This window comes from Patagioenas fasciata, chromosome 2 (genome assembly GCF_037038585.1).
Source record: "Patagioenas fasciata isolate bPatFas1 chromosome 2, bPatFas1.hap1, whole genome shotgun sequence".
Taxonomy (NCBI): Eukaryota; Metazoa; Chordata; class Aves; order Columbiformes; family Columbidae; genus Patagioenas; species Patagioenas fasciata.
The window spans coordinates 145,535,334-145,558,562 of record NC_092521.1 but is presented as its reverse complement, the minus strand read 5'-3'; positions in this window follow the sequence as shown (position 1 = coordinate 145,558,562).

The following is a 23,229-nucleotide window of genomic DNA, read 5'->3' as shown; positions in this document are numbered from 1 at the left end:
ACCTTTTTTCTGATGACAGGTATTTGCCACTCACTTGAAAGGTTTGCAAGAGGTTTCTGATTTCAGCATCATTTTCTAAAAGATATCTGAGTTTTTGACTACATGGTCTAGTTATTTGAAAAAGAAGACTGTACGAAAGGAATTAAAATGAGGATAGAAAACACATCTTTTTGACCAGAGCCTTGGTGGCTTTTCAAAATGTTATTATCCAAAAGTGTGTGTGAAAGGACAAATATATATAATACATGAAAGCCTTAAGCTGTCACAAGTGGGAATTATATTCTTGCAAACAGCTGTGTTAAAGACTTGGTGATGTTCTTCTTCACTCCTCTGCTCACCTTCTGGTAAGGAACCAAGACTTATTCTCCCTCTGCTTGTTTTTCTCACTGCTTCTCCCTCTTTTCAACTTGCATTCTCCTTCCCTCATGCTCTTTCTGTGGCACAGGGCTCCACTCTCTGCAGCAGCAGTGGAAGATGGAAGAGCGTTGGCCATGGTGGCCCACGTGCAGACTGGCTTATGTCAGCAAGAGCTTGTGCTCCAGCTTTGATGCAATGTGCATCAATCTTCCAAAGGTTAAATAAACAGAAGGCACCTCTGATACAACTAAATGGTTCTTCTCCTAGTGTTAGCTTAATTTTCTTTTATATCCTCCTTTAAGACACAAAGCAAAAGATTAGCCTTTAAATCCTTAAATATGTCCCCACTAGTTATATTTACTAATTTATGCACTCATTACCACTTCAGGGCAGCACATATTATACGTATAGATGCAAAAGTTCCACTAATATTTTCTCTACTCCAGGAAATTTCCATTTTATGCATCTCACATTGTCTCTAGATAAAAATAGTATTGCCAAACACTACAGACTTAACTCGCTTGTGTCAGGTTGTGCCTTTGAAGTCTTTCTATCCAGACTAGCACAAATAATATTTACCATTTCTCAATTACATAAAACACATGGCATAACAGATGCCATAGCCTGGATGCCAGAGTAATACTTGTCTATTTTTCTGTATTTGTGGTGAATCGGTGAAAACGTGATAAGGAAGAATGAAAAACATTTTTTCACTTACTTAAAAGATAATTGAGATGATTCTATGAAAGTAAAAGAAATAACTTATTTAACAAATCCAACGTGGCTTTGAACGCTCCCAGGACTGGGAAATCCACAGCTTCTTTGGGCAGCCTGTTCCAGTGCCTCACCACCCTCATAATGAAGAATGTCTTCCTTATATCTGATCTCAATCTACCCTCTCTCAGTTTAAAGCCATTACCCCTTGTCCTACCACTACATGCCTTCGTAAAAAGTCCCTCTCCAACTTTCCTGTAGGCGCCCTTTAGGTACTGAAAGGCTGCTATAACATCTCTCTGGAGCCTTCTCTTCTCCAGTCTGAACAACCCCAACTCTCTCAGCCTTTCCTCATAGGTGAGGTGCTCCAGCCCTCTGATCATCTTTGTGGCCTCCTCTGGCCTCACTGCAACAGGTCCATGTCCCTCTTACGCTGGGGGCCCCAGAGCTGGGTGCAGGACTTCAGGTGGGGTCTCACGAGAGCAGAGTAGAGGGGTAGAATCACCTCCCTCGACCTGCTGGTCACGCTTCTTTTGATGCAGGCCAGGATACAGTTGGCTTTCTGGGCTGGAAGCACACATTGCTGGGTCAATGTTGAGCTTCTTGTCAACCAACACCCCCAAGCCCTTCTCCTCAGGGCTGCTCTCAATCCATTCTCCATGCAGCCTCTATCAGTGCTTAGGATTGCCCTCATCCATGTGCGGGACCTTGCAGATGGCCTTGTTACACATCATGAGGTTCACATGGGCCCACTTCTCAAGCTTACCAAGGTGGTTCTTCTTTGCTGAGTAGCATCATGCTTTGAAATGGAAAGTCCTTGTTCTGCTGATATGACCAGTTTTTAAATAACCGTGTTACAAAGCAGAGTGACAACTACTAAGTTAGTTTACACGTTCAATTATTTATTGTTATCTTTGTATCTTTCCTTTTTTGCAGGTATTCTAGCTTCATTTAAATCTAAAAAAAAAAAAAACACACACAAAAGAGAAAAACAACACTTTCTAGTCTTGCAGAATCTAATATTTTTGTTAATGTTGTTAATCAACTCGCTGCATAGTCATGTCAGTTTTTGCAATATCTGAGAAGTCATTATGGTTAGTTATTTATAGTAGATTGCAAAGCTTTGGAAACGGCAGATATGTACACAAATAAATCATCACTAATTGTCACCAGGCCTGACATATAATCCCACTGCAGAATTACCCTCCAGACTATCTTGTAACATCCTTACCTGTTGTTGCTGATCCTCCCCAGTTCTTGATATGGGCTGACTGAGAAGTAAACAGTGAGAGAATATCCAAGGACACTTTTCCCTTATTAAATTAGGCAGGATTGGGGCAGGAGACATTGAAATAATTGAATTCTAGTTTGAAATTTTTCTTAAGGAGCTGTTGGAGCAAGGCACATTGATGCTTACATTTAGACCCGATTAAGCCAGTTCTTTTTGCATGTGTTCCTTCTAAGCACACAGACTCACGCTAAAAGAACTTTTCAAACTGAGTATTTTGCAAATGACTCTGCTAAGATTAATAGTCATCAAAATAGCCATATTTTGATTCATAATACTCACATGCTAACTTTACATCCAAGAAAAGCCATAATGGAGCTATGCTGTATTTAAGTCCTGAAGCTACACCATAGCCTGTGACTTTAAGCATTTCTTTCAAGCCTACACATACACTTATGTATATATGGTCTTAAATAAGAAATAATACTATATGTCTACACTGTCACTTAGATATTGTTGGTCGGAGGAGACCTACAGCTTTGTTGCGAAAGCCTTTATTATTACCATTTTCTTTATACATTGAACACATTAAAAATAATACAACATGACTGCATTGTAACAAAACCATACTGAAGCAAGTTTCATTCTGGCTGTATTCATGAGCCAGGACTAGGTCCCATCCTAATCAATGTAAAAAATTTAAAAAGTAATTGCTCCAAAAAGCTAGCAAAAACATCAAGAAATATACTTCTAGTAGAGTCTAAGATAGATACTGTATGATCATATACATATCATCATAAAAGCAACATATTGTATGTATGTATGGTAAGATCTATTAAGAAACGGTCTTTGAATGGCTAAAAAGAAACATTAAAACAAAGCTGTCTGCACTAAAATAGAAAGAAAGGCAGTTTTACAATATTAATTTCCCAGTGCAACAACACACTTGTAGACTCTTCTTCAAGCTGAATATGTTTTAATGTTGATAATATTTACTCAGCAAACACTACAGGGAACACTGACAAAAAAAAAAAAAAAAAAACAAGTGGTAATAGTGTGGAACATTCCAAGAAGGACCTGGACTTGGTCCGGCTGTCTCCCATTATTTTGCTACCACTTTTCAAATTTCACGTAATAAACTTAATTTTGAAACAGTATTATACGAGTTTATTTGATTTTCTACACTTGCCTCTTGGCAAAGAAAAAGAAAAATGAACCAGTATTGACAAAGATGGCATGTATAGATAGGTGATTGCCAAGCAGCACATCAATCTCATTCCATCATGATGAAGCGATATGCATAGTGGGCACAACTGCAATCAGTGAATAAAATATTTAATTTGAACACCATGAAAAATGAGACAAAAGCAAAGAAGGCAGCAATTTTGCATAAGAAAGAGCGTACTTCCACAAACGCTCTTAAGGGATTTTATTATATAGTGGAAAAAACCTCCTACAGGATTTATGGTTGAAAGAATCAAAATTGTGTGTGTGTGTAGAAGGAAAAGAGGAAGTAAATAGAATGCAGAAGTTATTCAGGCACTGTTTGCACTAGAAAACAAGAAATTCAATCAATATCTAGGGTGAGATGCTCAGTAGCTGCAAATCTACACAGATTCCACTGACATAATAGAGAGGCATTGATTTGCCCTACCTGAGGATTTGCCCCTTAGCACTTTACTGTAAGTAAGAAGTTCTCAAAAGTTAAGAAATGTTTAAGAGAAAGGTTCATCTTGTAATACACCACATGTTTACAAACCAGGGGTTTCAAGTGGATACTAGGTAAGTATCTGCTTATGAAAAGATTCTTCACTGTGATAGCAATTTACTCTAGGCAACGTAGTTCAAGAGCACAAATGAGTATTATCTGTTCAGAGAGCTCAAGCAGTCATATGAAAGCGTGTCCAAAGTTAGATGAAAAACTTGTAATGCAGCCAGCACAAAGGTGAAAACCCAAGTTTCGTTTCTCCAAGATGATCGATTTCCTCCTTTAATAGAAGCTGAGAAAGCTCAGAAACTAGTAAAACAGCAGTTATATGTTTGCATCTCCATTGAACTTTTAATATAAACTCCCTGCCCTTCCCATTGACCCAGTCTTTTGATTTCAGTGCTTCTCACAGCATTCAACATAAATAAGACTGACTATGCAAGTCAGACAGAAGATACATCTTCCATATAAAAAAGAACAAGGATTTGGTTTGTGCTGGAAGACCTAAAAAAAAACCTCAAAAGGAGACACAAGATCTACCCATGCTGATATTTAGGGTCAAGCTTAAGTGAAGTTCTCAACTGTTCCAAACCACATAAGCCATCCTGCTACAACACAGTCTACTTATGGCCATCCACATTGGCATATTTGATACTCAAAGTAGAGGTTCTGTCCAATCTAGCTTGTAGACTACTTTTTAGGCTAGCCCGTGACAAAGAGAGGAGAGATATAAAAGAATTCTGAAGCAGAGCACTGAGGGATTGCTGCTGACAGAACTGCTACGCTTAAGACCATCAAAACAAAGTGAATCCGAGACATTGCAGAAAGTGTCAAGCTCACAGAAAAGTAGCAGTAAGACCAGTCTAATCAAGATGAACAGGTAGTGAGAGTTTAACTATGAGATGTACAGCAGCTGGAGCTGTACAACCCCAGCTTCCATTATAAATTGGGGAATGACCTATTAGAGTACAGCATAGGGGAAAGGGACCTGGGGGTCCTGGTGGACAACAGGATGACCATGAGCCAACACTGGGCCCTTGTGGCCAGGAAGGCCAATGGCATCCTGGGGTGTATTAGAAGGGGGGTGGTTAGTAGGTCGAGAGAGGTTCTCCTTCCCCTCTACTCTGCCCTGGTGAGATCACATCTGGAATATTGTGTCCAGTTTTGGGCCCCTCAGTTCAAGAAGGACAGGGAACTGCTGGAGAGAGTCCAGTGCAGAGCAACAAAGATGATTAAAGGAGTGGAGCATCTCGTTTAGGAAGAAAGGGTGAGGGAGCTGGGTCTCTTTAGTTTGGAGAAGAGGAGACTGAGGGGTGACCTTATTAATGTTTACAAATATGTAAAGGGTGAGTGTCACGAGGATGGAGCCAGGCTCTTCTCGGTGACAAACAATGATAGGACAAGGGGCAATGGGTACAAACTAGAACACAGGAGGTTCTACTTAAATATGAGAAGAAACTTCTTCTCAGTGAGGGTATCAGAACACTGGAACAGGCTGTTCAGGAGGGTTATGGAGTCTCCTTCTCAGCAGACATTCAAAACCCGTCTGGACACCTTCCTGTGTAACCTCATCTAGGTGTTCCTGCTCTGGCATTGAACTAGATGATCTCTTGAGATGCCTTCCAATCCCTAACATTCTGTGATTCTGTGATAATCTTCAAGTCTAGTTTGACTATTAGAGTTGAGAAACTATCACTCTCACGCAAGCAGCCAGAACTGTATGTTCTAATCTACATAACCTTGTCACATTTCTAAAATCCATCCTGTTCAAAGCTCATTGTGGGGGACTACAGTGGGTCTGTGGATTCTCTGATGGAGGGCATGGGAACAGAAATTAGCCTTGAAGATACTAAGGCCTACCCATGAGAAAGATGGGAGTAAAGGAGTATCCGGAGATATTAAGGATGTACCCGTGAGAGAAAAGGGAGTAGAAGAGTAACATTGATGATAGCAAAATTAGCCAATGAGATGTTACTGCTGTAATTTGTAACCAATAGTGAAAAGACACATGAATTGGTTAAACTGTATAAAAATGCACTTGTGGCAATAATTGGCATCTACTACTTTCATCCTGGAAGAACTTGGTCTATGTCGTTTGTCTGTCTCAACTGCGACAGCTTACTTTTAGAAAGTGGTTGGAAAATACCACAGCTCTGGTCTGTTTTCCCACCACCTCAAGGATCATCGAGCAACTGGTGGCCATGCAACATGCCTCATGTATAGCTCACATTGCCTTCTCCATGAGAGTGCCAGAGGCAGAGGAAGAATAGGAGCTCTAGTGATAAACATGCAGCAGTTAATCCTGATGACTAAGAATAAAGAATGAAAAATTGAGATCCTCTTTTTTCCTCCTTCATTTCACCTCCGAAGATAAATTTTATCTTCAATTTTCTCACAAAAGCATCCTCCATAAAAGATGAACTATAAAAATGCAATTATTTCTGATCACTACTGTGTGAACTCAAGAAAATGTTTCTTCCTTTGCTTTAAAGCATTTGTTAGTGATGTTGCATTGTCAAAATGAGGTCATATATCAGTCAAGATATATAAAAGATTATTTTTCCTCTGACTTCCAGATAAAATATTAATTATAGCGTATAGCAGATCAAATTTGGTTTAGGTGCTTAGAAGAAGAAATGCATTAACAGGGTAAAATATGTATGTTAAGTTTCAACAAAGAGGCCGTTTTGCTAACAAGTTGTAAGCTCCTCGGAGATGCAGGTCAGCTTTATTTCTGTCTGATTTAACAGAGGCGTTTGTTTGGGTAGCTGCTGGTCACAATCTGAAGGTTTATTTTAATTGGAGCATTTGTGTCTAGTTTCATACTAGCTTTATATGCTGCTTTTTTTTCACATTCTCTTAGCTACCTGGCATTCTCTGTGTTTATCCGAGGTGCCAGTTAGCTTGCCATCTGCACCAGTCACTGCACCACTGAAATGTGCCTTTGCTTTGCTTCAGGAATCAAAGGAAAAGTTATAAACAATTAGCAACTCAATGGTTAAGCTGTTTTCAGATCAGGATGTGGGTTAGGAAAAGCTAAATAGGGATTTTAGACCCATTTGCAGTTCCATAATCATGTGCTCTGTCCCACATCTCCTCAGTCAGCTCCTTGCAGACATTTACAGCAGTTTCAGGGCTGTTCTAAACAATATTCATAACCCACAGACACTCACAATGTTTTGAGCATCCACCTTTTCCAGTAACTACACATTCCTGTCCTAAAAGATCTAATATCAGACATTAACATTGCCATATCATTGAGAAATACATATGAGTATTCTTAGCTAGCCTGTTCATTAGGGTTTTATAGTTGTTTAATGCTCTGAGACGGGTGCAAAGTGAAGTTAACATATTAAGAAGCCAGGCGCTATAACACTGGTAGAAAAAATAGGCATCATAAAAGTGTACGCTGTTGCATTCAAATTTCATCTATGAAACACAAACCATTTTATTTACTCTGTGTGATTATCATCCAGTTGTTACTTATCACATGGTAACAAAAGACATTTTTTTACAGTTTGGTTAATGAAGCTATATTTCAAACAAGGCTGAATTTCAGGATTCAACAGGCTTTCCAAATCTATGATCTGGTCTCAAGTGAGCAGTTTCTAGGGAGGAAAAGGGAAAGCTAAGTTTGAAACAGTATGCTTGTGGAAGTAGTAGTGTTGTTTGTCTCCAATGCTAAAGGCTACAAGTACTTTGGACGAAATAATCTGATTCATTAATTCTTTTAAAGATGTTGTTGCATCTTTAGATATTGTAGTTTCACATCAACCATTTCTGCACCTTAACAGTGAAACACACATTAGAAAAGAGCCTTTTCCCACCTGCTTTCAGCTGCAAAAAAAAAAAAACTTTATCCTTAGTGAGTTGTCTCCGTGCACTAGGTAAGCATATTTTGTCTGATTTCTGATTTGATCATCAATCTCTGGTAGGGAGAGCAATCCTGAAGTCCTGTTGACTCAGATAGAGTCTCAAGATGCAGCTTGTCCAAGAGTCATGCAATGATATGAGAATCTTGGGATTAATTTAAAAATCATTCCTATCCAGCTCACACAGAGTCAAAGAAAACTTGAGACCTTCAGAGTCTCAAAACCAGGAGGCAAATCAAGCACAGCTTCAAACCTAATTATTAAGTTTAAATTTTAAAATCTAACACCTTTATTTTTGTTTTTATTCATTCAATATAATAAAGGTACTGTCCAGGTGGCAGCCCCTGCTGTGTGTCACCACAGAGAGGCAAGATATCACAGCCATGTGGAGTGACTTCTCCAAGAGTTACTCCTCCTCCAAGAGTTACCCCTTCACGTGATGGGGTAGAGGGTGCACCAGCCAAGGTCAGAACAAGCAGAGCAGAGCTTCAGCTCCTGCTTTAGCAGGCTCTCCAAGTCAGAGGAGCCAGTGTGCAGAGGGCAAGGCCCCCTGTTAGAGGTCTAAAGGAAGGTTATTAATTTCCTCCTGACAAGAAATGGCATAACCAAGAACTACATGGTCACTCACTGAGATATTATCTGATTTCTGACAAGCTTTTCTGCTACTAATCATTAGATGCCTTACGCCTCTTACCTAAGTGCACTCAACTGAAGTGCTGCATTTTGGAAGCTGGTTCCCCTTGGCAATCATTAGAGAAAGGCAGGTTCTTGCCAAATATTCCTCAAACCACCTAATGACCCCTCGGCTGCAATTATCTTTCCACAGACTGCACAGGCATACTGAGAAATTCATGTTTAGGTACCTGTTTTGTATGCCTGCATCCTAGCAGTTTGAATACCCTTACAGTTACTTACAGTTTGTAGGAAAAAGTCTTGTTTAGGCCTCCCTGATCCACATCAGGACAAGCAAAATTCTTCCCAAGACATTGGATTTGGCATCCTGTCACTTACATCACACACTTCTGACAAAGATAGCCTATCTTCTGCCTACTGATAGGGAGACACAGCATTGAAGTCAATGAATCTTTCATACAGGAAACTGTAATTCATCACTCACTAACATAATGTGGAACAGCCTCTACCCACTGCAAGTGTGATTTTCTCGCAGGTGAAAGGATGCCTATTTCATCATTGTGTCATGATATTTACACTTTTAGAGACAGCAATGATATTTTAAAAATAGGAAATAATGGATGTATGCCTCTAATAAAAACTGATAAGGAAAAACACACTCAAGATAATAACAATTTGTACCAAGTTTCTTCTGTTACTTATTTCTTTACATATAATACATCAGAATTCCTTCCAGACGAAGGCTGCAAGAGTCAGAGAGTCTGCGTACCGATACATTGCCCCAAACCCTCCCACCTCACTAAGACACCTCAGAACACTTCATCCAAGATCTGATACTCTCCGTGGAGGAAACTGGTTTTCCCCATAGACTACATAGGAGAACAATGAGATATGACATAATTTTAGTAAATACATTAAGTTACTTTTTTGATCGGTTAATTGCACAAGGACCAGGTACTTTTACAGACCTAGACCTATTTTACAATTTGAAAGGTTCCACAGTGATTTCAGTAGCTTTCGTATAGAATAACATCTTCGCTTTGCCATTACATACACTGACACAACACGTAATCCCAAATAATCACATGAAATCTCTTGTACTGTAGAGACTGCAAAAGGATAATAGATCAGCAACTGGATAATTGAGATCAAAATACAGAAATACTTATGAGAAAGTCATAAGGGGAAATGCCAAATTATGTTAAGAGTGGAGTTTAAAGTGATAGCACCAAGCAGCTAGATGCTCCCGCTAAAGTTAGCAGAAATATTTACAAGAGTAAGGCACCCAAAAACCAGACCATTTAGTAAGGTGTCAAGAATTAATTTAGAAGACAAACAGGACTGGTTTTCAAAAGCACCACTTGTTCAGGCTTTCTCTCCAAACTCCAAAGAAACTGCTAGAGTACAGCTGTTGAAAACAGGGCATTTAACTGGAAAACTCAATATGTATTTAAGGCACCAAGTCTCAGCCGTTTCTTAGCAATTTAGAAAACCTTTGTCCATTTATTTTCTTCTATAAAGCAAATAAAACCAAACTGGTTTGGCTGCCAAATGTGCTGGGGGAAAGTGAGACTCTCTTGAAACTAAAAGTTATCATCAGTAAAATATGGTCATATATTTTGTGTCCTCCCAAAACAAACCTAATCATTTTATATAAAACGTAGAGAAAACAAACAAAGTGTGGTGTGGAATGCTACAGAACACAGGTAAATACAACAATTTGTAAATGAGACTTGAAGCTCAGATCCAGTGAGGCTTTGGGCCTCACTGAATTTTTGTTTGAGCACAGTGGTGGCTTTTACTACTTCTCTAATTCACAGGACTGTGTCCTAGAGAAGGCACTGACAGCTATTTTCCTCCTGGGTATATCAGAGTAAGACAACCAAATGGCTTTGCAAGGGAACTTGCTTGAGTGCAGCCAGTGTGTCACAACAGACAACGTGTATGCAGTAAACACCATGACCTGTATGTACTGTCCTGATTCTCCCACATACATAAGGCTAGAAAAATATAGCTCTTATTTTTGTTGTCATCTTACACGTTGTTTTTTTATCTGAAAAGACTCTCATTACAGACCAGTAAACGCTGAGTCCGGGGATCTTCATTCCCTCTGAAGTGATAAATGGCCAATTCATAACAGGGTTGGTTTGAGAAGCAACAATCAGACACTAAAGTATGGTTTAGACAAACATTCCAGTTCTTATCGGTGTGCACAGACAATGATAACACAAAAACACTGATACCAGAGTATTATGTGGCTACCTCATCGCTCCTTACTAGGGGACACTGCCCTTCATCAGAGTCACCAACAAATCAATTGGTCATTTAAGAAGATGTCTGTAAGTGCTCATCTTGTCTCTTGCTTGAAATGTATTGCAACCATTTTTCCGTTTAGTTTCACATAAAAAGGATTTGCTGAAGCTGTGCAACTGGGATAAACCAAAGAACAGATTTACTAAAATAGCTTAAAAAAGGTTTAATATTGCAGTGGTGTCAACAAAGCAGATTTTAAAAAATTTCCTCCTGACAGCAAAGGAAAAATATCTACTCCAAAGTCACACATAAAGTGAATCCTTTTTTTAAAGTTTTCCACCTGTCTAAAGGTGAAAACAACATTCACCTGAAGGGCTTTGAGATCTACAAATTAATGTGGCACCATTAACTGTATTTTTAAAAGTGAAGTGACAACCAATATCATAAAATAAAAATATCTTCACCTTAGCAAACCTGTTGGAAGAAAAATATGAAAATAAATAGAAAAATAATGAAGCAATGCTTAGTGCTTCCACAGAGTCTCAGCTTTTGTAGATACATAGTCATTTTGACTCCTTCAGCAAAATCTCCATTCCTACCATTGCCAATTTATGACCCACTAAAGGTATCTGAAAGGTCTGAATTATTGGCTTCAAAACTGTAATTCTAGTGTGTTTTCTCACTGCGTAGGCAATGGAGAACCAATATTCATGAGAGTGGCTTTCCGAATATCTACCATCTATACCTCAAAGGACTAGAGCAACAGATCACAAAGTCTGAAAGTCCTCAGCAGGGACCACGGAAGCATCCAGTTGTAGTGTCAGGCTATCCACACCACTATTCAACTGATGGCTTCCAACTCACCTGGACAGCGAGACTCCAACATCATGTCTTTCTTATACTTCCCAGCACTAGTTTGTGGGCTTGAAGATGTAAGCTAACACCTTCTGCCTTCCATATGCACAAGGCTGCCCCATATGCCAGGTGCACAGTTCCCTTTCTGTAGTTAATATATAGATAATTTTGTAGCAGATTGTCTTCTCACACATTGTTTGACAAAGGCACTTTAAAGACCCCTCTGTACTATTTTACTTGCTGTAAGTGGAAGCTTGAGATTGTATCACAACTGTAAGTGTTGTTGAGTACAAATATTAGAAAATAAGTTTGGAAACATGTTACTAAAAGAATCATAGTCAAATAGTAAAACACCTAATTGTCATATATCTATGCAGGATTGACCACAGAAGCCTTACCACCACTGAATAACAGTTTTGGTTCAGTACTGGAGACCGTGAAGCACAAGTCACAACACAGTAGGTCTTCCTGAAGACAACAAAACCAGGTGTTGTCACAGGATAAATTGTCACATCTTGCAAAAGCACAATGGGAGTGAACATATTAAACTCAAGCATAGTCAAAAGGATGAACTATTACATAAAATCCATAAAAATAATGGCTTGCAAAGAAGTTTACGGGAGTCACCAGTTATTTAGCCTTTTATATAAGGGAAACGTGCTATTTTAAAGGTATCATCACTAAATAAGATTTCCTACATGCACATAATGTAAGAGATCCCGGACAATATTTAGCTCTGCAATATAATATGATCATAGTAATGATAATCCATTCATTTTTATCATTTTTCACAGATGTCTTCAGCATCATGGAACATGTGAACCCAGGTCTGGGGATCTGTCTATCCCATTAGTATGTCTATACCTAGTTCTTCAGTCCTGATCTCAAGACCTCACCAGCTGCCTGGACTGACACAGAACAGCTCTTACTAGGATTCCATATCTTTGACTGTCAAACCATCTGTAACCACACTGTCTGCAAAGACCATAAAGTATTTCAGCAAAAGACAAGGATTCTGTTTTCATGAATGACAAAATTATCTGTATTGAGGCAGCTGAGAAGGTGTGCATTATAAGTTCCATTGGGTTCAATATAAACTATTAAACTGGTATGGTAGCAGCTGAAAAAATATCTTTAACATCTCAGGAGAGGAAAGTAGATTCCTTGGCTGATGGGCAGTCTTTCACACCTGCCCATATCAACCACTTATTTCTAGAAATGCATTGCCATCTATAATACTACAATAGGCAGTGAGTATTAAGCAATGATCTTTACAGGGAAAGCTGCCCAAACTGTAGCTAAAGCTCTAGCACTGACTCTATTTCAACTTGGACAGATTCTTTGTTTCACAGCTTTTCTTTTTCTTTATTCCAGAGATGTTAGCTGAACCTATCTGTGCTCTAAGAGCAACATTTTCCACGGCAGATCACAAGTTTTAAGCCTTAGCAATGGCCATCAAACTTGGTTGGTTGAGGTACCACTCAGAGCCCACCCATGCAATGCAAGGACTGTAAAACAACCCAGCCTAAACCTATCCTGCAAATAGGAAAGAAGAGTTTGTACTTGCATTTATCTGAACTTCATAAGTAGTTCCTTCACTCAGTGGTTATTAAATCAACCTGAACAGCAGCGGAAATAGAATTAAATACTCAAGATTTTTACACTCACTATAGTTTATATCATTTTCATATTTGCTTCTAACATCATTTTTCTACAGGTTCCTCACTACCTGGTTTACAACAACAAAACAAATTAATTAAAGAAGTAATTCAATAAAAACTGAATCTACTTTAGACAAAAAGATAAAGGTTTTCATTTTCTCAAATTGGTATTTCGATATGGATAATTTTAAAGACTGAGACCTATTATAGATTGAAGGACCATACAAAGCTTTGTCCTTAGAATAATCAAGCTCCAGTGAATGTTCTGAAGAAAATGAAGTGTTAATAACAGCAGAGAGTGCAAAGCTATTATATATCAAGGGCCAAAGTCTCCAGCGCAATGAAATAAGCAGAGCATGTCTGCAAATTCAGGCAAGGTAAAGGCAAACATTTCTATTGCACATTTCTTTAAGAGAAGATCAAGAGCACTGAATCAATAAATCACTGAAAAGATTATTATTTAGTACAAGCTGAAGGTCAGTGCAGGTCATTCACACTAAAGCAAACAGAGTTTGTTAATTTAATCCAGCAGATTTGGCAAGGAAACCAAACAGGAATTTAATCAGCAACAGAAGGTGGTGAACATCTATGAAAATTGAATAATCATTGTGCCAGACAGTAAACATCATTATGGAAGGAAAAAAGAAAAAACAAAAGTGTCCCCTTTTCACTCTGTTCATTAACTTCTTCAAACAGGTAATAAATGATTTAAAACAACTGTCTCTGGAAAACAAAAACATCACATATAAGAGCAAACGGTCAATAGTTTAGCACATTTATGACGATATTAAACTTCTCTTAACTATTGCACTTCCTTCTCCTGTATTGTAATTCTTTCTTTAAAACCTGCATTGTGAAGTAATATTGCTATTGCTCTAATGAAAAGAGATTCATTTACTCTTTCAGCTCTTTCCATTTCACAGAAAGAAAAAAAGCAAAAGCTTTCAAATACATTTTCCTGTATTTTGCAAGTATTGCCAAAGATGAGATACTGAGATCTGAAGCTCTTCAGCACAGTATACGCTAGTATTTTATTGGGGCTTTAGATTATTTTTTCATTTTCACAATGCTGTATTTGCAACAAAGCTATCAGCATTTTATTTCAGAGATGAAGCTATTTCTATCACAAAGCTCTTCTCTAAGTCAGTCTTTCTGTTTCTACCTACATCTAATTAATTTGGGGTTTTCCCCATATACTTATTATATACTCGTAAGAGGATAAATTCTGACCTTAATAAGCAGAAATTCAGGTAAACTGATGTGGTAAAATAGTTCCTGCCTTCCACTGAAATCCAACTAAATCCTTGTGGTTTACAAAGGAAATTCATAAAAAGGATAGTTATATTCTAAATTAAAATAAATCGTCTGGTCAAATCACTCCAATGATCCTGTAGCCAGTAAAGTTACGTCAATCTGCAGAGACCTCATATTCACTGTATTTAAAGTTCAGACTTCTGCAAATATAAAGAGAAAAAAATCTGTATGTGAAAAGGTTTTTTTGAGACAGTATTCTCTTTATACTGGAAAACTTGGTAGTTCAGAAATCCAAGCTTATATATTGATACATCAGAGTTTGTAATTTCTCCATTTCTCCACGAAATGACATTTCAAAATTTGCATAATATTAATTACATCAAAATTTCCAGAAAACCTTTGATCAAAATCTTAATCTTCTATTTTTAGGGAAGATAATATTTTTTGATGTTAAAAACAGAAACACTTTTCTGTTCTAATGTGAAATCAGCAGATTGCTACTTATCTTAAAAAAAAAAATGCCAACCAAACAACTTTTTCTGAATGAAGGAGACAGCCAGCCACAAACTAAAATATGCAGGTTTTTCACCTCAGTTAAAATGAATGTGAGACTGGTAAAATAAATAAGAGTTTTGTATTAAACATTATAAATTTATATTGGTAGCTTAAGAAAACTTTTAAATTTTCAATGGATTCTGTTGATCTGACCTCACGCTTCTTTGGTTGCTTAAAAGGAAGCTAGGCAAAGTCAATTTTGAGGTTAAAAATCCCAGCACTTCCTTAATTTAGTGCATATTTTCTTTTGAATAACAGAAATAGGTATGGCGCTAGTGAGCAAAAATAAAACACGCTGAAATCACCTTTGATGATGCTCAAGGTGATGATGCTCTTTCATCTGAAACAATTTAAAGTACTGCAAGCATCTTGCTGTTTCACCACAGAAACAAGATTTCTGCTCAACCTTTTGGCAGTATTCAGTGAGCACACAGCCTAAATGAAATACTACTGATATAGCCAAGGATACGGAGCCAAATTTCAAGGTACTATTAACTCCTGCAAACAGGACCTCCACTTCTTTAATCAATTCACTTGTGGGAACCACACTTAGCATGTTGCCATCATGTGATGTGACTTTACCAAGTGCTGCTGAGACAAGCAGGGGGAATTGCAACATTTCACAAAGAACAGGTTTGTTTCTGGGGTATTGCACTGATTACACATTGTTTGCTTACATTTTTTCATGCTGTATTCCACAAAGAACCTGAAGCAGATCCACTGCTGGTGATGCATGAAGAGGACCATCTCAGAGGCAGAAAGCATTTCAAAGATGCCATCTGTCAGAGTGGATACTGCACAAATGATTTGTAGGGTACTTCCTCACTGCTGTTTCATTTCACATTGGGAAAGTACTTTTGAAGAGAATCTCCAAATACTGTTCCCTCTGTAATCTCTGAGAATGGTCTGGGACCAGATCAACTAGGGCACTTGGGCTGCTAATGAGGTCCAGGGCAGAGGACCAAGCACAGAGGCAGCAAAAACCTGAAGCTCTCTGCTGTGCAGATGTCAGGTCCTCAGCACCGACTGTCCTGCCTTGCAGATCCACTCCTGCTGTGTCAGAAAAATTGCAAACAGAAATACAGCCAGACTGTTTTGGTCTGTCTGGGATGGACTTCGACAGTAATCAATGGCTTCCTTCACAAATTCTGGAATTAACTTGCAATGGCTTTTTTGCGCAAAAAGCATTTGACTCAATAGGATGGATGTACTTTATCTACCATAGTAATTTCTCCAGTGTAAACATGGTGTCAGAAAATTGTGATTTTCTAAATAAATGAAACAACAAAAACGTAACCGATTTCATTGGAAACTGGGCATCTAAGTCCTGTGGGGAAAATCTTAAGTTTATCATGTGGTCTGTTCACTAAAATGTCTTTTATTATCATTTTTGCTGTAAAAGAAAAATGCATGCAAGGAAAAATGCTTTACAAGCAAACCCACTGCTTGCTAGAAATTCCTGGTGATTTGATACCCCATGCTGTTCACAGCTTTCTGCTAACAATGATAATTGAGTCAGGCCTTTCTATTACAAAATGCAAAGGCAACTGCAAACTTGTATTCAAGAGCATCAGCTATCAGTATGAAAAGTTTAAGATGCATGGCATTGCAAAACCAGTATCTGTCAGGGTAGGCAGCACCCCACTAGACATTTCCAGTTCTGTGTCTACATAAACATTTTTTAATTCAGTGTTGTACTTCACTCTATTTGCTTATAAAACCTTTCAGGTAAAAACAGATACTTCAAATTTTCCATGGTTTCAACTTAGAAAGTCTTAAAATATGGTGTGTAGGATAATTACGTAATCACTCAGAGTTAGAACAGAACATCAAGACTCAAATTTTGCAGAGTTTATAAATGTTTTGTCCTGCAATTACCATTTTTTCAGATCTGATGAAGTCCTCTTACCTTTGTCATAATAAAATATTTTAGAAAGTTCAGTTCAATGGCTCCATTTCACAAAAGTCCAAAGCTACATTTTGTTCCTGAAGTAAAATATCGCAAAAATAATGCTAACTTTTAAAACTATTTTCAAGATAAATTATTCATATCTGTTGAGCTGTGAAAAACTGAAAAGTTACAAAGGAAGAAAGGGGGATGTAGTGGATTTAGCAGAAATGCCACATGGTTCTTTTTTTAATGATGCTGATATTTTAATCCTAGAACAAGTTTTTGCAAGGTTCCAAATGTTGGTTGAGAAATAAAAACCTGCTAATTATTTTGCTTTTAAAATAATACATTTCATCCTTCAATATATCTTTTTAAAAGAAATCATCTGAATATCAATAAATTGGGGCTTTTTAAAAATACTGAGATTCGATAATGTAGATCACAGCAAATAAAAGAATCTCTTCATCTTATTTTGTTGGTTACTGTTCTTTTACAGAGTTCTGAACCTTTATGTATTTTCTCCCAGTATGTTTTGTTGAAGAGTTCTAAGGTTTTGCTCATGAAAATAAATTTGAGCACTGGGTCACCTCTGCATCTAACGGCACACAGTATGGCAAAAGGCTAACACAGTCCATGGGGATTGAAAGCTCAATGGACAAACATCACCTTAGTGGTTTTGAAAATCATATCCCTTAGAAAACATGTACAATCTAAACAGTGGCTGTGCAAAGTCTTACTTGCTTCACCTCTTGGAAAGAATGCCTTCAGGGATACTCTGAATCCATCAGATCTCAGCCTTTCCTATTTGTTTTCTGGAGAGATAATGGTATACTGATTTTTGTATATACTACTTTACAGCTGAGTGAAAAGGAAAATCTATGGAACTGGTTATATTTCTTTCTGCAAAATCCAGAAAAACTATAGTATAAAAATCATTTGACTACCTCTTCCCCTTCTTTGAAGGAGATAAGGTTGATGAGAGGTTACTATTCTGCTTCAACTTCCAAAAACAGAACAAGAGAAATATCCTTAGACTGGGGGCCTTAGACAGGGAGAAATCCAGACAGATTATCTTTATCTTTTGTAGAGCACTGAAACATTTGCCAGGATATCATACAGTGCAGAGAGATATAGAGATGATATCCTAGATTTCAGACAAAGTGGAAGAAGGGATTCAAGATGAATTTTCAGTTATCTTTCTGAAGGTTATACATATTCTATGTAAGAATCTGCTTAAACACATTAAAATAATTATTTTTATATATGTGACGTGGTGGATACAGATTTTGAGAAAGGGTTAGCCCTAGGAGGGGACCCTGGAGCACATCCTCCTGACAGTTTAATTCGTCTCAGCATAAACAGGGACAAGCCAAGGAATACATTTTCTATAGACTTTCCCTAACTTTTCTCCTGGACTCTTAACTCTGTTTGTGGGGGTGGAGTTATCCTAAAGTTCAACATAAAAGGCAGGAAAAGGTGATCTATGTAGCATCTTGCTCCATAGGTAGGAACTTAAAGGAGTTTTCCATGTGGCCAGTAGTTTGAGTCTTTGGAATGCTGTTGTGTGCCCTCTCGCTGTCTTCATGGCTTCATGTTTTCATAAGTCTTACCTTCTTGAATACCATGTAACAAAATTTGCTAACAAGAAGAAAGAAAGAACTTTGAAAAAGCAGAGGTAAGCTCACATGTGAAAATAAATAACAAGAAAAGCTCTGCTTGAAATGCACCAGGGAGACCAGAGCACAACAAATAATTTGTTGATCTCCAGTTATACAACTAAACCTACTGAAAACAGACAAACACTTGCAAGGTACTTTTTTCAAGTTGTTATAACAAGCTGTACCACTTTGACACTATTTAGTTGTTTCCAAAGGTTTAGAGACAATATTCTTATACTTATAAGGTAAGATAACACAGCCTATGTGTCATATATGAACTACACAGTGAGTCAGAGCAGTGTCTACCTGCCCTTATCTCAGAGAGTTCCTTACTGATAGAAAAAATCTAATCTTTTCTCTGTTGCTGTCTAAGGGAATCAGTTGTCCTTTCATGGTAGATCGTTCACTCTATAATTTAGCTTATAGGCATAATCACATGAATAAAAATGCAGCCTTAAAAGGTTTTGAAAAAGATTTTGCCTTCTCATGGAATGCAATGTCGAAGTACAGATAAGTGCCCTGTGTGGAAGCCCTATTAAGACAATACATGATTTTGATTTTGCATATATCCTTAGCTGTTCTACAGAACACTGAATTTAATTTAGTCCCAAATGTGAAAAGCATGAATTAATTAAGCAATATATTATATTAACACAGATATTTCCAATCCTATGTCTTAGCTTTTCATGGTAGAATGAGCATTTCCCTGAATTAATGTACATTGTTAATAACACTCTTTAGAAGAAATATATTTGAAGATGTAACAATTTATTTGAAGCAGCTATTCTAATAGTAACATTTAAAGGCCTGTACTAGTCATATGGATTGTGTCCCTCTTCACCCTGTGGAAGTTTAAGCAAAGCACAGGATTTGTTCAGGAATGGGGCAAAATTATTTTCAAGTTGTGAAATACCTTTCTTGATCTCCCTTATTTTATAGTTTTGAATGAAACATTGACGGAGAACCTGTTCAGGCAAATCCATGTCTGTAAAATGGAGATCTACCCACAGTTACCTTCTAACACTACTGGCAGGATTCTCTAAGTGTACAGGATTTGTCAAGATTATCGGTGTGTGCCTCTAAATGAGTTTCTGCTTTCAATACACAAGAAAGAAGTCTGAATTCAGATAGTATTACCTTGCTTCTAAACATGCCAAGTCCAGGGAAGCTGCAGTTTCAATCCTTAATGCAATTTAGCCATGCAGAAACAAATGCTAAAATGGCAGTACTCGATAGAAATTTTACACTGCACAACTTCTCAAATTTTGGCCCTTTTTAGTGGAAGCAAAATGGCTTTAAACTGGATAAAAGGGAAGTGGGATGATAACATATGCTGCAAAAAATAGTCGCTAGTCATGTTAAATCTAGCTGGGACATAGAGTTCCCTGGGACATGTATGACATACAGCTTTTATACTTCAACAACTCTGTTTTATGAGAAATATTTGCATTGTGATAGGAAAATGGAAGGAAAGAACTGTACATACATGAACAAGAAGAAATGGAGCCACCAAAGAAACAGAAATGGAAATAATACAGAAACAAATTAAAAGAGGTCACAAAAGCTCTAGCTATTGCACTCTGTAAGGGAGCAGAGTTATGAAAATAGCCCTTTCTGTGAAAGGTATTTACCTCCCAATCATTCTTCTCAACTGGGCCCATACGAAAAACAAATCTCTACTGAATACAACCTTTGGAGTTCAATGTGCACCCACTTCTGCCTACTTTGCCATTGGGTCCTAGATCATGTAGGGTCCTTCACCCCAATGTCCTTTATAAGACTGTACCACTGAAAAGCCTGCCTTTCTTCTTATAACCTCTCTTTAATTTCTGATTGCTTTCTTATGTTTTGATTAATCATTTTAAATGACCAGACTCCATTTGCTAGTGCAGACAACCAGCTCATTTAACCAACTGTTAATGTGCTGATTCCTTCTTTCATTTTTTTGTCCAATATAATATTTAATGAAGTTCAGCCTTACTTGATAGATAGCTTTTCAATTTCCTTCCAATTTAACAAGCAGCACTTCAAAGCCTTCCTTTGAACCTGGAGAGGTGGCTACACCCGAGCCTTTTTGCATACCTTAGGAGAGAGCTATAAAACACAATTTCACTGCAGAAGGCTTCCTTCTTTGCTTGTGCTGTGAACAACTCTTCTCTATGTCTATCATCTGTTTTATTAGTTGTGCTCCCTACCTTTGCCTGAAGTGTTGTTTATTTCAGATTCAATTTATCTACTTATTTAATTTACACCTGTTAGATGTGCAATTATTACTTGATTCTAGATCTTTTGGTGGCTACCATTATACTTTTTTCAGTTACAATGTGAACAGCTGGAAATGCTTGTACATGGCATATCTGAAATATCTGAAGATTTATTGGCTTTGCCCTTCTCATATAAAATAAAAGTTATCCCAATAGCAGGAAACTGGGATACCATATAAATATGGCTATGTCTTCTAGAGATACTTTGAAATGTTTTGAACAAATCCAGAGCATTTAATGGAAGAGATCAATATGGAAGAACATCCAGCATTTGTTTAAGTAAGAGTGATCCAGTTTTGTCTATCCACCTGCATAGCACAGGTGTGTGAGCACTGGAAACAATTTCTGTTTCTGAACAACAGTTTCACAGAGAGACCTAGCAGCAGAGAAAACCTCAGATGTAGCTCTTTCTGGTGTTTTCTACCAGCTGTCTTCAACGACTCCCACATGTGCTCTATCATAAACCCAAGGGACATGACAGCTCTCATTTTCTATGGAAGCAACTTAAGGACCTGAGAGGCTCTTGAATTCCATTCCAGCATCTGACTTTGCAGCTTGGGAGCACTGGATGTCACAATCCACGTGTCCCCTCCTGTGGATTTGCTTATCCTATAATAATGGGAGCAGGCTTGAAACTGAACTGAAGAGAGGATGGTATCCTGTAGAACTGGCATTAGAATTATCTCCACTTATCTATATGTTTTTAGCAACAGATTAGTGCAAGACATATCTATCTCAATCCACTTGAATTATAAGAGGATTTGCTTTTAAAAGACAAGATAACAAACAACACTAGTTTTGATCTTGCAAGAGAATACTTCAATCCAACGCCATTTCTTTTAAACTATTTAATGAGTAAACAGAACCTGGTGATTTTCTGAACCTAGCACTAAATTAATGTGTTCGCTCTTCACAAGTATGAGTGCCACCATGCAACACACCCAAAACAGCATAACATAACAGTATCCCTGTACAGGAACCAAGGTCTTCGTCATACAGACCAAAAATGATTTTTTGAAATAAGGCAGAATATGAAAAAAGTGTTAAGACTCTGTGTGTGTGTGTGTTATTCATAACCTTAGAAAGGTATCATCTTGCTCTGTATTCTAAGGGTGCTCAGCAGTGTCCATTTCTAAAAGTCTCATTGACTTTGAAAAAGGTTGATTTTCAATGAAAATAGTGCTGTTATGACATACCCGTGATACGATCACAGTGTACTGTAAATTATCACTCTTCAGGTTTCATAACTTCTTCTGTTTCTGCCATAACTGATTGTATTTGTGAATATTATTTTTCATTTCAATTGAAATTTTGTCATCCAATTCCAGTATTATCATCCTTTCTCATTTAAAAACCCTGTTAGTTGTTTTCTAGCATAAACTTCATGAATGGCAATTGAAGGATATAAAATGCTGTAAAAATGTTATGTTATTATTTGCTATTATTCCATTGGGCCTACAGCACCTTTCTTTCTTATTCCTCACAGTCATATTTCCTGCAGACTGCTTAGTGCAAGATAATGGAAATTTTTCCTGGATAATGCCAAATTTTCCTGATGTAAAGAAACCATTTTACTCTCTTCTGTGATCAACTAGATTCAAATATACATATGCAACCATGTTTAAACTCTCATCCTCTTTTCAGATGTCCTTTCACAATCTACTTATAATTAGCTACCTTCATGAGTTTTATTCTTTTCTAGCTCCCTTTAATTAGAACTTCCCCAATCCGTTCTGCCTGTTTAGCATTTGTCGATATCTGTATGACCACTTACTCTCATTAGAAGAACATGTGAAAGTGCATGTACAATGGTAGTTACTTTAACACAGTGAATTAGGGCTGCTGGGGCAACACTTGGTCTTGAAGTGGGGAAGGAAGCTGAAAAGACAATGTGCAGAGAAACACAACCTGAAATTGTCTGGCAACTAAAGGGCTCAGAAGACAGTAGATGGCATGAGAGAGACTGAAAGTTACTAACTGACAAATGAGGAGGAAATGTTTATAATGTTTATACAACAATATTTAATTGAAAGTCTGTTCAAGTAGAATGTGGAAAGCTTTCAGGGTCACTATCATGGTTTTTTTAGCATTTCTTCACTCATTAAGTAAATCTGAACACCTCGATGTCTGGGCAGTAGCACTCAAAAAACTAGCAGTTACCTAGTAAAGAGGGCCTCAGAATCCTTTCTTGTCTGTTCCCATTTAAATCCTTGGGAGAAAAGAACTCTTAACACCTATAACAATAAAACATCAGTCACAAATTCAATGTGAAAAAGGAATGAATTTTGTAGTGCAGTACTAGCCAGGCTAGCATGACCTTGATTTT